The sequence below is a fragment of the Salminus brasiliensis genome, chromosome 15 (assembly GCF_030463535.1).
Source record: "Salminus brasiliensis chromosome 15, fSalBra1.hap2, whole genome shotgun sequence".
NCBI classification, from domain to species: Eukaryota; Metazoa; Chordata; class Actinopteri; order Characiformes; family Bryconidae; genus Salminus; species Salminus brasiliensis.
In genome coordinates this window covers 36,397,297-36,414,728 of record NC_132892.1, presented here as the reverse complement: position 1 = coordinate 36,414,728, position 17,432 = coordinate 36,397,297, and positions in this window count along the sequence as shown.

Genomic DNA, 17,432 nt, shown 5'->3' with positions numbered 1-17,432 from the left:
GCTCCGGCCGCTTTAATTGGCCGTAATTGGGCAGATCAATGCTAATCTGAGGCCGCTGTGATTCACAACACACAAAGCAAACTTCATCAGTCTGAGTGTCGATCAATGCATGGGCTCCACCCCCTGCCCTGCCCACAATCAATAGCTGCTATCTCTTTTACAGCCCGGTCACACTTATACAAGATCTGCATCATGAAATACTCAGGTACTGAATAAAAAACCTCGACCAGATGGGTTTTGTATCCTTCAGCACGCTTTTGGTTGGATATTTGACTCCTGTTGGCAGAATTAGTTGAGCTCAAATCAAATCCGTTGGTGTATTGGCACTGATCCAACCTTAAGCACAGTCCAATTATTTTCAGTAGGGTTCAGGTCAGGACTTGGAAGCCCATTCCACACCACCACTGTGTCCAAGTTTCAACCAAGTAGCAGATGATCTGAGGTTCTGGTGAAGATATCTAAATTAGTTCTTCTTTATTTTTGTGGAGTGTAGAACAGCCCTAGAGCATGATGCAATCACCACCATGCTTAACAGCTGCTACAGTGTTTTTAAAGGTTTTTCACTTTTACTCACAATGGTCACATAAATAACTTGAATCTGACAAAAGTAATATTAAATACAATTTTTTATGAAAATTTACCAATGAAAGTCAGACATTGTTTTTCAACCATGCTTCAACAGAATTATTTAAAATAACAAACTCATGAAATAGGCCTGGACAGAAATGATGGTACCCTTAACTTAATATTTTGTTGCACAACATTTTGAGGCAATCACTGCAATCAAATGATTCCTGTAACTGTCAACAAGACTTCTGCACCTCTCAGCAGGTATTTTGGCCCACTCCTCATGAGCAAACTGCTCCAGTTGTCTCAGGTTTGAAGGGTGCCTTTTCCATACAGCATGTTTCAGCTCCTTCCAAAGATGTTCAATAGGATTTAGGTCAGGGCTCATAGAAGGCCTCTTTAGAATAGTCCAATGTTTCCCTCTTAGCCATTCTTGGGTATTTTAGCTGTGTTTTGGGTCATTATCCTGTTGCAAGACCCATGACCTGCGACTGAGACCAAGCTTTCTGACACTGGGCAGCACATTTCTCTCTAGAATCTCTTGATAGTCTTGAGATTTCATTGTACCCTGAACAGATTCAAGACACCCTGTGCCAGATGCAGCAAAGCAGCCCCAGAACATAACAGAGCCTCCTCCATGTTTCACAGTAGGGACAGTGTTCTTTTCCTGATATGCTTTATTTTTCTGTGAACATAGAGCTGATGTGTCTTGGCAAAAAGTTCCATTTTTGTCTCATCTGTCCATAGGACATTCTCCCAGAAGCTTTGGGGCTTGTCACCATGTAGTTTGGCAAATTCCAGTCTGGCTTTTTTAGAATTTGTTTTCAACAATGGTGTCCTCCTTGATCATCTTCCATGAAGTCCACTTTGGCTCAAACAACGATGGATGGTATGAGCTGACACAGATGTTCCTTGAGCTTGAAGGTAACCTTTAATCTCTTCAGAAGTTTTTCTGGCCTCTTTCTGTCCAGGCCTGTTTAATGAGTTTACTTTTTAAAATAATTCTGTTGAAGCATGGTTCAAAATCAGTGTTATATTTTCATTTGTTCATTTTCATAGAATTTGTATTTATTATTAAATAAATTTTGTCAGATTGAAGTTATTTCTGTGACCGTTTTCTTTCATTAACCAAGAAGGGGTTAATAATTTTGTCTAATTTTGTCCATGTGTATATAAAGTTTAACTTTACTTTAAAGGGTTAAACTTTAGGCTTATTCCACCTTCTGGGTTTTAAGCAATTGGTTACTGCAGCCACAGCGAGCCTCATTCTGCACTGCCTCTTCTCACACGTCTGTCTGATCCTGGGAGCTGAAACAAAGTTTCTGTGCTGCTAAATATATTATTTAAGTGTGTGTTGGAGCCTCATGTCTCTGACTAGCTGTTGCTAAAGGAAGTCTCTCATCAACGCGCCTTCAAGACCCTGCCGACATGTCCAGAGCGAGTCCTGTTGCTGGCTGTGTGCCATTCACCAAAGCACACCCACCCTCCTTCCTACCTGAACTGCTGTCTTTCTGTACTTGAGTCATTCCATTAGGAGTGCTATTTAAATAAACAGCAAAAATCTGGACACTCTGCATGGTCAGCACTTAGTAACACCCCTCTGTTGACGAGTATAACTTCAAATATCAATATGATATTTCAGTTCTTGTTTTCACCCATTCTTCCCACAGAAGGTTCTAGCTTTCTTAGGTTCTTGGGTTGCATTGCTGCTCTGCTCTTTTCTTGAGGTCTATCCACAGATGCTTGATGATATTACGGCTGTGAAAGCCATGGCAGAACCTTCTTAAGGTAGTCTATTGTAGATGTTGAGGTGTGTTTAGGATCATTATCCTGCTGTAGAAGCTCCTCCTCTTTATCTTGATCTTTTTTTTTTACAGTTGGTGAGATGTTTGAGGTTTTACCTGATTTGCAGGTATTTAAATAAATCCAGTCTTCTCACCACCACAGATTTTTTCTCTGTGTCACAATCTGCAATACAAGCCCAAAGCATGATCCACCCCCCCTCACCCCCATGTTGAACACTCGGAGAAGTGTCCTTTTAATTAAGTCATTTAGTCATTTAGCCTTAGTCATTTTAGTGCAGAACAGTGATCTACCACACCCAGATCAATCTTCCTGGAGTTTTTAGAACAGAGGTTCTGATTCATCTTTCTGTCAATCCTACGAGCAGTTCTCTCTGAAAGTTGTCTTGGTCTTCCACTGTTCCAGACGTCAGTCTGACCCCCACCGTTCCTGTTAACTGCCCTTTACTCATTACATTTTGAATTTAAGAAACGGCTCCTGAAATGCTCTGATCTTCTCCTGCTTTGTGGGCAACAGTTATATTCATTTTTAGATGCTCTTTTGGTCATTTCTTTACTATTACTATTTCTAAATTTGGTTTACTGAGTAACCAACGATGCTTGAACTCGGGGGGGCTGACTGTAAGACAGCTCTGTCCTCATTACAGCAATATCTTCAGTGTGATTTATAACAATAGTGGAACTATGTTTCTATATTAAATATAAAACCATCCTCAAGAGGTTTTCCCCAAACACAGAACCTGTACCCCAGGCAAAGAGCTATTTACACCTCCTTTTGGTTCTTTGCTTCATTATGATGCAGAACCTTTTCTGAAGTATTGTTTTACGTAGCAGCGTTTTCAGTGTTATTTGGGGCTGTTTTGCTGAAGGTGTAGTTATTTCCTCTTTTTAATACCATCTATGTGTACAAACAGGAACGATAAGGAACTCAGAGACAGAAACAGCTACTGATTTTCTGAATACCTTCAATAAACCACAGGAGTGCACCATAACGCTTATATTTTAACTCAAGGTTAAGATCAATTTTAGATATAGTCACGCAAGAAAAAATACAAAAGGTTTCTCTGCCTACAAAAGTGCTGCAGACCAACTGAAAGCACAGTGGTGCACAGTAAAAAGAGTGAGGAGGAAAACAAAATTAATAGTCCACAAAGGATGTCTGAAAACACTGAAGACAGTGTGGAGGGGAAGGCAATTACGCTTACTAAAGATTCTACATGAAAATAACAACCCAGAGTTTTGTTTTCCAGCACTGACTGCCTTTCAAATACTGTTCCAATAAAGACCCAGTTCTCTGTGTTCTTTCTGTTTATTCCACCCACCCAGCATTTCAGCAGTGCCTAATGTTAAAATTAACTAATACTGTGTTGCACAACACTCTGAAATTGGTGTTCTTGTACTCCAACACTATTGAACATGTTGGGTCATTTAGTTGGGTTAGCTGAGAAACAAGTCAGATTTAACATCAAACATCATACTTAATGTTCAATTTGGCAGATTTTTCTGTTATTCCTGGTTCAGCAGCTAAGAATCTTGGTGTCATAATTTATCTTAGTTTTAGCAACATAGCTAATATTACTAGAATGGCTTTTCTACATCTTAGGAAGGCATCTTAGGCAAGCTAGGAAATTCCTTATCCTTATCGTTTCTCATTTGTTCCCAGAATTCTGAAACCCTCATCAGGGGGAGGAGCCTTGTCTTATAAAGCCCCCGAACACTGGAATAATCTTCCAGATAATGTTGGGGACTCATCTGTTTAGTTTAGCTTTTGGTAATTAATGTTTCTTAGATAAAGGCTGCAGGTCCAGGGGTTCGAGGACACAGGGAATTGTAGTACACTGAGATGCTGGAGCTGTCGTCTCGCTGCTTACACGCGATCACTCAGGTTTGTGGACGGTGGAGCAGATGGACGCTAGTGTTTCAGGGAGCTCCCGTGTCTGTGTTACCTTCTGGCCCTCTCCTTTTAATTAGGCTGTTATAGTCAGACCTGCCGGAGTCGTCAGACACACTCTGATACTGATCAACATTCTCTGATCTCTATAAAATCCTCTCAGAACTAACTCTGTCTCTCTACCTTCTCCCAGTAAATGACCGTCCACTTGGATGGAAGACTGACCACTAGGCTCCCCTGTTACTCGCATTAGACCAGCTACCCACTCACCAGACTGACTGCCATCAGTCATGTATTATATGTTATTTGTTTTAAATCTGATGTTCAGCTACAGGAAGCCAGTGAAGAGAACGCAGCAGAGGAGGGACACGACTTCGAAGACTTTAGCTGTGCCACTGCATTCTGAATCAGCTGAAGATCCTAACAGCCAGAAGACCAACCAGAAGGTACATGCAGTAGTCTACACCCTTTCTCAACTCATTCTCAAAGTATTGGATGGTGCCCCCACAGTTCCACTACTCCTCAGCTACCCTCCCCTCTAGACCACACCTGGCATTAGGCATGGTAAGTGTCCCATTCTATTGGTCAGTGCACTTCTATTGAGATTGTACAGCTGTGAGTATACACCTGTGCCAGACACCTCAAAGTAGCTGAACTGTGCTGTGCTGCCCTCTATTGACAAAAGAATCAAATCACTCCATTTAACTATGCCTCTAAATCATTTATTGATTATGTTTTATGGTATCTGGAATTAAATATGTTTAATCTATAGTGTTTTAGACATTAGACTCTCTCCCTCTGTTTGTGAAAGGAACCACCTGGTGTATGACTATGAGGAGGCATACAGGGCCTGGATGACATGTTGATAATGCATGTGCAGTTTATTAATGATTTTTAAAAATACATCATTCTGGTTTGTAAATGGTGGATACTCTCTGATCACTTTCATACAACATTATTCAGTGAGTTGTCCTTGGTGTGAATTGTAAGTTAAGGGATGAAATTATGGGTTTTGTGATGCTGCCCACCGTTCTGGGTGTGTGTGTACTCACTGCCCCTAACACATGTGTGTGTGTCAGTGTGTGTTCACTACCAGATGGGTTAAATGCGGAGGACACATTTCGCTGTACACTGTACAGTGACAAATACGTGCAAATACGTGAAATGACAATAAAACCCACTTGACTTGACTTGAATTGAATATGCTAGAAAGTAGGATGGGCTACCATTGTTTAAACCAAAAAGTGTCTCATTTTAGTCATTTTTCCAAGTCTGGATCACTAGGCCATTGTCTCTGTCCCTTTGCACATGCATTAGCAACAGGCTCATATGCCTTGTATGTCTCCTCCTTACCAAGGTAAGAGAACAGAACAGAATAGATAAGACACCTTCAACAAATCTAATATCAGTAAGCTTTGATCAAGGATACAGTTTATTTACTGTGCTGAATATTATACACAGTGTAGTGCAGTTCCCACTGTTCCCTAATTTCATTAGTAGATTTAGATTTTTTAATACAGAAGAAAGTGCTGTTTATGAAAATACTTCAGACAACAGTTGGATGATGACTTTATTGAAATTCAACGTAAGGTTTATAATTAAGTTTAGATTAATCAGGATGAAATCATTTCATTATTGGCAAGAAAATAATCAGATTAATTAGAAAATGTAAATATTGGTCTTAAGATAGTCCCGCCCCAAAAATCATAATCAGTACAGAACAACAGCCCTAAAATGAGTGTGGAAAATAAAAGGTAATTAAAGTTCATCCAGTATGAGTAATCACGTGTGAGTGTATGTGTGTGTGTGTGTGTGTGTGTGTGTGTGTGTCTGTGATGGTTATCGTTGCAAGTGCAGTGTGATGGTCAGCAGTCCTACACACACAGAGATGAACCACAGTCCTGAACCACGATGAACACCTGATCCTGAAACACACACACACACACACACACACACACACACACACACACACATTTGCATCATGTCAGTTGAATGGACTGCAGTCATTACAGTAGTGATACAGAGATGGTGTGTGTTGTAGTAAAGTGCTGAAGTTAAGCAGTGTTACGGTTCTGATAGGAGGAATATAATAACTGTTCCAGTAATAATGATGAGCAGAGAGAACAGTGTGGATCCAGTAATCTTAGTCATCAGCTTCTCAGACGGACTCTTTAGATGGACAGTGTCTTACCCTTTGATGTGGTGGCGACTGTTTGGCTGGTCTGTGTGGATGTGATGCCAGTGACGGCTGCAGAGGTGGTGGGGTCGTCTTTGCCCCAGATCAGTCCGAGGTTCAGGGTCGCCAATTCAGACTTGTACTGCTGATCCACCCAGGACCTAACCTCTGTGGAGTTCTCAAACAGCTTCAGATCAGGCAGATTCACCCCCAGTAGATCACGCACTGTGCTCACATTCAGAGCCTGAAACACACAGAGAACACACAGGCATTAATTCACTGAACTAACAAACATCAACAAACGTGTTTATGGGGGTTTCTCTCTTGGGGTGTCTGAACAGCCGACTTGCTCGCTGTCTTCAAACATAGACTGAAGATCATCTCTTTCATCACTATGTGAATAGACTAGTAAAAGTTAGCGAATGTGTGTAGAAGTCACATCATTCACATGATTATTTTTAATGATTTGAATGATTTGAATTTCCCTTTTGTTCTCTGTTTTAAAGCAGATTAGCAACTCAGAGCAAGAGCTATCAAGACTACAGTACAGCATCCACACAGTGGGGGACAATGCCAACCCTCCAATATAAAACAGGAAAGTTAATTGTTTGAATATTTTTATCCACATTGGCCCTTGAAACATAGATGTTGTGTAGAATAAAACATACTTTATTTTTATTATGTAAATAAAGTGCAATATTGAACAGGGGAATATTAAAAAGGGGAATGGGATTCCTGACTTTGTACAGTTGAAGCAGACAGTTAGCAAGCCAACACCTTCTTAACAAGTTCTTAACAAGTTCTCCCATAACAAACATCTCTCATTAAACATTCAAATGAAATGGCCCAGCTAAACCTACAGTCAAGACTGTTTGTGTTTCAAATGCCACAGTAACATTTAAAAGCCAGGTATCCTGGACTGATATTCTGCTTCAGTTGTAGTCACCGAATCACTGTTTCATACCATGAGCACATCAGGGTTCAGACTCCTAAAGGTGGTGATGTCCATGCTGATGTTCTGAGTAGCAAGATCTCGGATATCCTCCACAGGTGCTCCACCTAAACACAGAAGCAAATGAACACAGACAGCCATAAAGTCATTAATACAAGGAAAGACAACCTGGACTGTGTGTTAAACAGTCTGTTATAAATACACGTGGGACTGTTTAGTTCAATACCGGAACTTTTTTACTTCATTATAGTTTATTAATTTGTAAAATAAAATAAAACCCCCAAACAACAAAATTCCACCTTATTAAGCATCATAAGATCTCCACAATGAGTGTGTATGTGTGTATTTTACCCAAGTAAGAACCAATGAGTTGGTAGTATGTTGTAGGGTTGCTTCGCTGGCTTCTGAATGAGGATTTGGCGGTGCTGTACAGAGCTGATTTCTGATCAATGGAACATGAGGAAGTATTCACAGGGTTTGCTTTCCTGCAGAATGGAAAGAGAATGAAAACCTCAGACTGAGTGTTTATCAGACAAGCCTCAAACTCATTCTAGACAAAATATGTAAATCAGCCAGAGCACTGTAAATATGTAAACACATGGCAGTGGTTGCAGCTAACGTTAGGTGCTAAGCATGTGTCACAAGTAGTGATTACATAATTATTCATTCACTAATGATCAGGAACATATGCAGTGATATCTTCCACTGTGTTATTGTGTTATTTGGATCTGTTTACTTACTGCAGACAATCAGGAGTGATGGTCTTGAGGACACTGACGTCCAAAGAACAGAGGTTGGAGCCAATTGCATTTAGTTCAGCAGTTCCCAGAGCATTCCCCTCCACACTGAGATACTTCATAATCACTGCTTTACTCTACAACACACACACACACACACACATTTTAATGTGTTATTTGCCTGCAGCAACCGGCGCATTTGCAGAGCCTTGTTGCTGTTTTTTTTTTGCATTTTATACACTTATTGTAAAATAATAGTTTGTTCAGAAAGCATTTTATATTCTTAAACCTTGATAAATTGTATAGAGGAGTAGAGGAAAGTCATTCAGACATCATTCTTGTAGCCTATTTTGTTTATGGCCATGTTTAGGCCTGTGGATCATTGTTGGCACTGTTGGTGTTTTAATAATTTGAGTTCCATTCTTAATAAACAGTTTTTTTTAATAATAGGTCTGTGCTTCTTCCATGTTGCACTGTTCATTCACATCATTCTGAACAGATTTCACTCATTCAAACAGCTCAGAATTGTAGTTAAAAGGTCAGTTTGCTCTACTTAAATCAGGCTCGGGCTCATAATGACAGTTTATGGGGCGGGGCAGGCTCGGACAGAATGTGCATGGACTCGGGTAGGGTCGGGCTGGAGTTTTTGGGCTTGCTCAAACCTGGAGTACTATTTTAACACCAGTTAAAAACCTTATATCCACTGCAAACTACACATCTCAGACATATTACCTGATCTGATGTCCAGTTTCCCTTATTTGGGTCCATCAAAGAGGACAGTGTGTCAATTTTGGTGATGGCCCAATTGTTGATGTCACTAACAGTGGCCATGAGAGATGTGGAGCCCAGTAGTTGCACCACACTGTTTGGAAGGCCTGATGGGAACAGCTGTAACACACACACAAACACACACACACACACACACACACACACATCAACATCTCAAATCAACAAACAAAGAAATCTGTAATGTGAAACACAAACATGCAAATCATGCAAATACATGATACATGAACTGAGGCAGTGCCTCAACACTCAACAACCTCACGCACACCATATTGTTAACAATGACGATGCTCAGGAACACTGACCTGGTTTAACTTGTTCAGAATGATGGTCTGGAAGCTGGTGTCCACCATCTTATCATTGATGGCTGCCACATTGTCCCTAAGAACAGCGATCTCCAGACAGGAATCAAACTCAGAAGAGTCATAGCCAAAGGGAAATGAGGGATCTGCAATTGTAGCCTCAGTGATGTTGCCTATTGTGCATGCTGTCAGACACAGAAACAGGACAGGAACTCACTTAGAAGTGACAAAAAACATACACAGTTCCACTGATGTACTACACACTGGTTCTGACACTGGAGGTCAGGTGAAATGCTCCAGGTGGCTGGCAGAAGTGACTAGTTAGAGATGGTAAGAGCCCACTCTGGGATATCAACCTAAAAACAAGACTTTGCCAAAACAACTCAGTAGATCCAGTTAAGGTAACAATATGTTCTAAGCTTGTGAGACAGGCCAGCCGATCCTTATCATCGCCAAATTTCAGACTCATAGCAAGTCTGTTTTACAGGAATCATAAGCATTGTAGTCTAGATAGCCCAAACTGTCAACAGTCAAAACCAACCAACAATCCATCAAGTAATGAAATATGGGTGCCAATGTCATTTTCCTACTCCACCTACTCCTTCCTACTCAAACGCTGGTTGTCCCATTGGACGCTACCCATTGGAACAACCTCTCTGAGACTTTAACAGCCACTGATTGAAGTTCACTGGCAATTTCATAAAAAATGAATCATTGCTGTCTGCACAATTGACATCACCAGGAGGTAATTTAATTACACCCATAGATAACAGCTTATTAGTGGATTTCCATGGCTAGATTTCTATGGATGCAACTTCATCAAAGTGTACGTGTACAGAACAATTTCCGTCATCACACTACTGGTCATTACAAATACACAGTCCTGCCCTTTGGCACTATCCTGGACTATGCCCTATGTTATGTTTGTTTTCTACATAAAGCTGTCCAGAAGTTTCAGTCAGTCTTCACAGGTTAGTGGTTCAGGAAGATCTGAGATGTATTTTCTCCTATTTTGGAAAAGCAACCTCATAACAGATACTTAAACACAGTGAAACTTTATTAAACTCTACAGCCCTGTGTCTGAGTCAGTGTGTTTGTGTTAGTACTGTAGTGCACTGATACCTGTTCTTGCACGTATTCCAATTTTCAAATTAAAGTTGACTTCTGTAGTGAATTTCTTTAGTTTTGATGTGTCAATCTTCTGACTCCTCAAGAATGGTATAAAGGACTTCAAAAATGTTGTCTTCATACTCTTCAACACACACACATAAACAAAATTACACCACACACCCCAGCATTGAAGAATAAACTTTCAGAAAACAGTATATGATCAGAGGAGAAGGACTGGACACATTTAAAAATAATAAACAAACACAAAAGTACACATTTTTTTTTAATAATCATATTTACGTACAGAGCTAAAAGTGGCCCAGAAGTCTCGTTTCAGGTAAAGGGGAAGAATATCCAGCTGGTTCAAAGTGTTTAGATTCCAAGTTAAGCGATTACTAAAAAAAATAATAATGGCATTTTTAATTCAATAAGACAACTGAACACATGTGGACAAAATTGTTGGTACCCCTCGGCAAATAAAAAAAGAACCCACAATGGTCACAGAAATAACTTGAATCTGACAAAAGTAATAATAAATACAAATTCTATGAAAATAAACAAACGAAAACCCAACATTGATTTTGAACCATGCTTCAACAAAATTATTTTAAAAAGTAATCTTATTAAACAGGACTGGACAAAAATGATGGTACCCCTGAAAATAATGTGACCAAATGGACATGTTAAATCAGGGTATGTCCACTAACTAGCATCACAGGTGTCTACAATCTTGTAATCAGTCAGTGGGCCTATATATAGGGCTACAGGTAGTCACTGTGCTGTTTGGTGACATGGTGTGTACCACACTCAACATGGACCAGAGCAAGAGAAGGAAAGAGTTAAAGGAAATTAGAAAGAAAATTATAGACAAGCATGTTAAAGGTAAAGGTTATAAGACCATCTCCAAGCATCTTTGAGCCAAAGTGGACTTCATGGAAGACGATCAAGGAGGACACCATTGTTGAAAACAAATCATAAAAAACAGACTGAAATTTGCCAAACTACAAGCCCCAAAGCTTCTGGGAGAATGTCCTATGGACAGATGAGACAAAAATTAAACTTTTTGCCAAGGCACATCCGCTCTATGTTCACAGATGGAAAAATGAAGCATATTAAGAAAAGAACACTGTCCCTGCTGTGAAACATGGAGGGGGCTCTGTTATGTTCTGGGGCTGCTTTGCTGCATCTGGCGCAGGGTGTATCAGTGCAGGGTACAATGTAATCTCAAGACTATCAAGGGATTCTAGAGAGAAATGTGCTGCCCAGTGTCAGAAAGCTTGGTCTTAGTCGCAGGTCATGGGTCTTGCAACAGGATAATGACCCAAAACACAGCTAAAACACCCAAGAATGGCTAAGAGGGAAACATTGGACTATTCTGAAGTGGCCTTCTATGAGCCCTGACCTAAATCCTATTGAGCATCTTTGGAAGGAGCTGAAACATGCCATCTGGAAAAGGCTCCCTTCAAACCTGGGACAAATGGAGCAGTTTGCTCATGAGGAGTGGGCCAAAATACCTATTGAGAGGTGCAGAAGTCTCATTGACAGTTACAGGAATCGTTTGATTGCAGTGATTGCCTTAAAATGTTGTGCAACAAAATATTAAGTTATGGGTACCATCATTTCTGTCCAGGCCTGTTTCATGAGTTTATTTTTTTAATAATTCTGTTGAAGCATGATTGAAAAACCATGTCTGACTTTCATTGGTTAATTTTCATAGTATTTCTATTTATTATTACTATTTTTGACCATTGTGGGTTTTTCTTTCATTAACCGAGGGGTACCAACAATTCCATATAATATCCATAGAATTTAATTCTTTCTTACCCATAAGGAGTTTTGCCAGAGAACAGCAGTGTCTGTACAGCCATGATCTGAGAGTCAGAAAGGTCTCCACAGTCCTTCAGTTTCTCCAGGACAAGTGGGTCAGAGTTCTGGATGTAGGGGGGGTCCAGTGTGCAGACCATATTACCCAGAACCTCCACCTGATCCTTAGTCAGACTCCAACCAGATATACCCTACAGAAACACAGACCATGTATTAGTAAAATTATGAATATTCATAATGCTTTAATGGAACAGAAGATATAGTTGCTGGCTCAAAATAGGCAATTATCTATTATAAATGCCTTGTGGATGCTCACCTGGCATTAGTCTGACCTTCAACTGAATATGTTAAATGGAACTGAGCCCAAAGCTGAATGTGAATGATGGTCTATTGAATTTAAACCTGCACCCTAAGCCTAACTCTAACCCTAAAATTACCACAGAATTAACCCTTAACCCAAACTCTAATCTAATCTAATGTAATGTAATTAAAAACTGAAATTTGGTATATATTGGTATATGGTAGGTTTGGTATAGGGTTATATTCAACGGACAATCATTTACATTCAACTTATAGTGTAGTTACATTTAAGAGGCATTTTGTCAAATGTCAGATAAGATATATAAGGCAAGTAGATAATAAAAGAAGAGAGTTTGGGCTTTTATATGACACCTGTTTCATATGTTTTTTTAGAAGAAAATATGAAAGTAATGAATTTCTTAATGTAAGCAGTGGGCTCCAGAATCATTCATGATACATAGAGTTTAGAAGCAGGAAAAATGTTGTTGTAAAGAAGATTATTATGTGTTGCCAGCAGGTACTTGCTGGTGTTCGCATGTCTACAGTTGTGTTAGTGTAGCTGTAATGCAACATATGTTATTCTTATCCCTGTCTTTAAAAAACAGTGTATCTCCATTTAAGACTTTTTCCCATTTTGACTACAGTACATCTGGCAGTTGTTTATTACATTTTGTCATTTTTTTCCTGTAAAGTTGCCATTTTGGAGGTGTGACACACAGGATACTTTGAATATTAATGTTACACAGCATGTCTTTCCAAAACATTATGTAAGATAATCACATCATGTGTGTGCCTATGAGTGTGTAGATGTGTGCTTTACCAGACAATCCTTTGCACTCTTGAACAAGACGGCCTGTCGGTTGAGGACGCTGGAAGGAATAGAGAAATCTGCTGCACCCAGAGCCTTAAAATATTGCCTGCACTTCTCCTGTGGCACCTTGTTATAGCTACAACACACATAAACATGCATGAATAAGCAGGGAATGTGCTGGCCTATGTCTGCAGTCTGTCATGTGCTTTTGGTCAATAGTAGTGGTCCAGAGCAGCGTACAGCATGGGCTATACTATGGTCTGGATCTAACCCTAACCCTAGCCAGATCCATACAGGAAGGTGAATGACAGAACATAGAACAGACATGTCTAAAGCTTTGTGAATAAAGTATTCTTCAGACACAACCGGAGAACTCACTGAATGTGTCAACACACAGCAGTCAAGGGCCTCCCTCATGACTTCATTACTGAGGTACTGTTGGAAGGCAGCTGGACCATTAATCAGTCCAAAGAGCATTACAAGGTACTCATAATTGCCTGGCTGAGTGATGATGAAGATGTTGTCCACCTTCCCTAAACCTGACAATGTTGTAATCACTGTACATTTCCGGCTTGATAAAAATGGATGCCTTCTGCAGTGCCTTGAAAGCTGAAGTCATGAGGGGCAAGTGATGGCTAGTGGTTCTTGACTGTGATCTTACTTAATCCCCAGTAACCAATATAAGGGTGGAGGCATACATCATTCTTCTCTACAAGAAATAACTATGCATCTGCAGGGAAGGGAAAGGCACATACATCTTGGATATAGTCCTTCATGCCCTTATATTTGTGACTAGATAGGGAGGATTACAAGGGTTGGGTCAGTGGAGGGTGGTTCCAATATGCTTAATACACACCTGTAGTAGAGCAGCATGTCTGAAGGTAAATCAGTGAAGCTCAGAGTTAAGTCCTCTTTCACAAAGTTGTACATGCAGATCAGCTACAACAGAAAACATGGTGTGAATTACATCACTTTTCAAGACAAGTCGAGTCAAGACATGACAACTTTATTGCTAAAGTAGTGATGCTAAATTGATGCTAAAGCACGAACAACTTAACAACTTTAGAGTCAGATGTTGCCTCCAGAGCCATCTATTATAGCCCCTGGAATGTGAGATGGTGGTGGGTTTGTCCATTGATCCAGTTAGCAGAGCCCACATAAGATGGCAGACAAGCTGCTGCACTATAGCAGGGCTTAATCACAACAGTCCATGCCTTCATGTGGACACTCACATTGCATCTATGACAGGACAGTAGATTAATCGACAGACTAACTTACTTTTTTGCCCTAGCTGAAGAGGACAGTACATGAATAGAGCCCATCTTGACCAGCGTATAAAAATTGGTACCAGAGAAATATAAATAGGTCCATTTATTTTGGGAGCATCCAAACTGATTGATCACTGAGTAACTGAGGATCACTGTGTACCTGAGACTCTTTCAGGGTGACCTTGTTTCTGCCTGCACGTGGTCTACAGGCTGTTACCAGTTGTTTAATTTTCTGCAGAGGTAGAGACCGAGCTGATGTACAGGTAAATCCCTGCAGTATTGACTCTGACAGCCTACAGGGGGAGACAAACACAAATTTAATGACGAAGCACCTTTAATGTTTTCACCATTGACCTAGGCATACATATGGATAATGTGATGTAATGTGACAGATCATTTGCTGGACATCCTGCCCTGGCTTAAGTGGGTAATGTATGAAAAAAGCATATTTTCACCACACCATCAAAAGGTTATGATTGAAGTAGCCTGGCACCTAAGAGTTAAAATTAAGTTCATTTACATTTAGCTTAGAGTTCAGTTGCATTTAAGAGACAACAAGTTGAATGTTTGTTGAATGTGAGCATATCCAATAGACCATCCATGTAAAGTGTTACCCTTCTATTATAAGCTATCATAAGCTGTGTAAGAGTGTGTGTCTTTTACTTACTCTTCCATATTGTTACTGGCACTAACCACTGGACCAAACAACACCACAGCCTAGGAGTGGAGTTAAAAAAAAATATTAAAATATGTCATGGATTTTTATTATACACTCACTGAGCACATTATTAGGAGGAATTGAAACCCTATTTTCATGCAAATTTTCGAACCTTCTAATTGTGTGGCAGCAGTGGAATGTATAAAACCATGCAGATATCGATCTGCAGCCTCAAGAAATGTTCATATCAACCATCAGATACATGTAAAATATGATCTCAGTGCTTCAAAGTGGTGTAATGAAGTAAATGCATCCAGTGAGCAGTTTTTTCTGCAGATGGAAACATCTTGTTGAAGACAGAGGTCAACATATAATGGTCAGCCTAGTTGGAGCTGAGAGAAAGGCTACAGTAACTCAGATACTCACTCTGCACAACTTTGCAGTTTTGCAGAGATGCAAAACATAACACATCTGGACCATTTATAGCAACTAATCGTCACTTGAATTCCACAGCCTATGTGAGAATTGCTGCTGACCAGGAGCATCCCTTCAAGGCCACAATTTACCATCCAGCCTGATTAAGCACTATGATGTCACAAAGCCAAAGCCTTCGCCAAATAACCTTTTGGATTTGCTAGAAGATTTGCAGATAGAAAGTACTTCTGAAAAATCAGGAATTGTGTAGTTATGTCAGCATGGACCAGAACATCAGAGAAATGTTTGCTTGGAATCCTGCAGAAGTCATGAAGAGTTGAGGTGGTTTTGAGAGTTAACACTACCCAGTGTTGGTTTAGTGATCGCAATGCCGAGTGCTTGATTGATTGTAGAAGCACTTTGTGTGTGAGTGTGTGTTCTCTTACCTGTTCTTGTTTCCACATCTTCACATTGATGAGTGAAATATTGATGGAGGTGAGAGATGACAGGAGCACAGGTGGGATATACGCTGCCAGTGCATCTGGAACATTCTCCACCACTTTGGCCTGATCTATAGAGATGATCTGGAACACAGGAGAAGAGGATTGACTAAGTTGAGGTTTTGCAAACGTCTACATTATACTGGAGTGTCTGAATTTCTCAGTACTTTAAATGGACGAAATTCTGCAGAGTGTGTGTGTGTGTGATTACCTGCTGGACGAATGTTTCTTGTACAATCACTGGTGCCGTCAGAATGTTGTTGATGAATGTTGGATTCTGGGATACAGTCAGAAGCTCAGAGGATGAGATCTTGTTGATGGTTGCTGAAGGAACTCCTCCGATGAGTGTGCCCAGAGTCACCAGAGAAGAGGCACTGTTGATCTGTCAATAAGTATATCATTTCAGATTAATGTCCTCTGAAGCAATGCACTCAGATAAAACTTGAAAGTAATTGTTACAGTTTTGTGTGCTGTGTACACTCACATTGAAGCCTGCACTAGTGACGCTCTGGATGAGGGCATTGGTCTGACCCTGGTTCCAGCCTGTGACGGTGCTGAGTGTGGGCAGGGTGCTGTTGATAACAGTAGGGATAGCAGTGGTTATCTGACCTTCAGTCAGTCCAATACTCTGTTTTCCAAGTGTCTGGATGATGGTTGTGGATAAGGTAGGAAAGCTTGCCACCAGAGATGCTGTGACCTGAAAGAAGAGAAGGATTATAGGTAACTGGAGAAGAGCTCACTGAAATGGTAGAAGATCTGACCAAGCTATTAATTACCTCTGGATTAATTTGTGGACAGAATTTGTTGAGGCTTGCTATAATGTTGTGTATGTCTGCAGTTCCAAGAGACACAAACACAGATCCAGGAACTCCACACAGGAGCACACCTGGCAACCTACACACACAAACAAGCAATTAAATGGATAAATATATAAACACAAACAGACACATATACATATATACTAATAGACCATTTATCTAGTGTGTTATCTGAGGGGGTTGTAGTCAGGATTCTGGATGTAGTTCTGTAGTATTTAGTGTGTAGTGTGTAGTGTGTTACCTGAGGGGGTTGTAGTCAGGATTCTGGATGTAGAGCTGTGAGCTGTAGTATTTAGTGTGTAGTGTGTAGTGTGTTACCTGAGGGGGTTGTAGTCAGGATTCTGGATGTAGAGCTGTAGTATTTAGTGTGTAGTGTGTAGTGTGTTACCTGAGGGGGTTGTAATCAGGATTCTGGATGTAGAGCTGTGAGCTGTAGTATTTAGTGTGTAGTGTGTTATCTGAGGGGGTTGTAGTCAGGATTCTGGATGTAGAGCTATGAGCTGTATTATTTAGTGT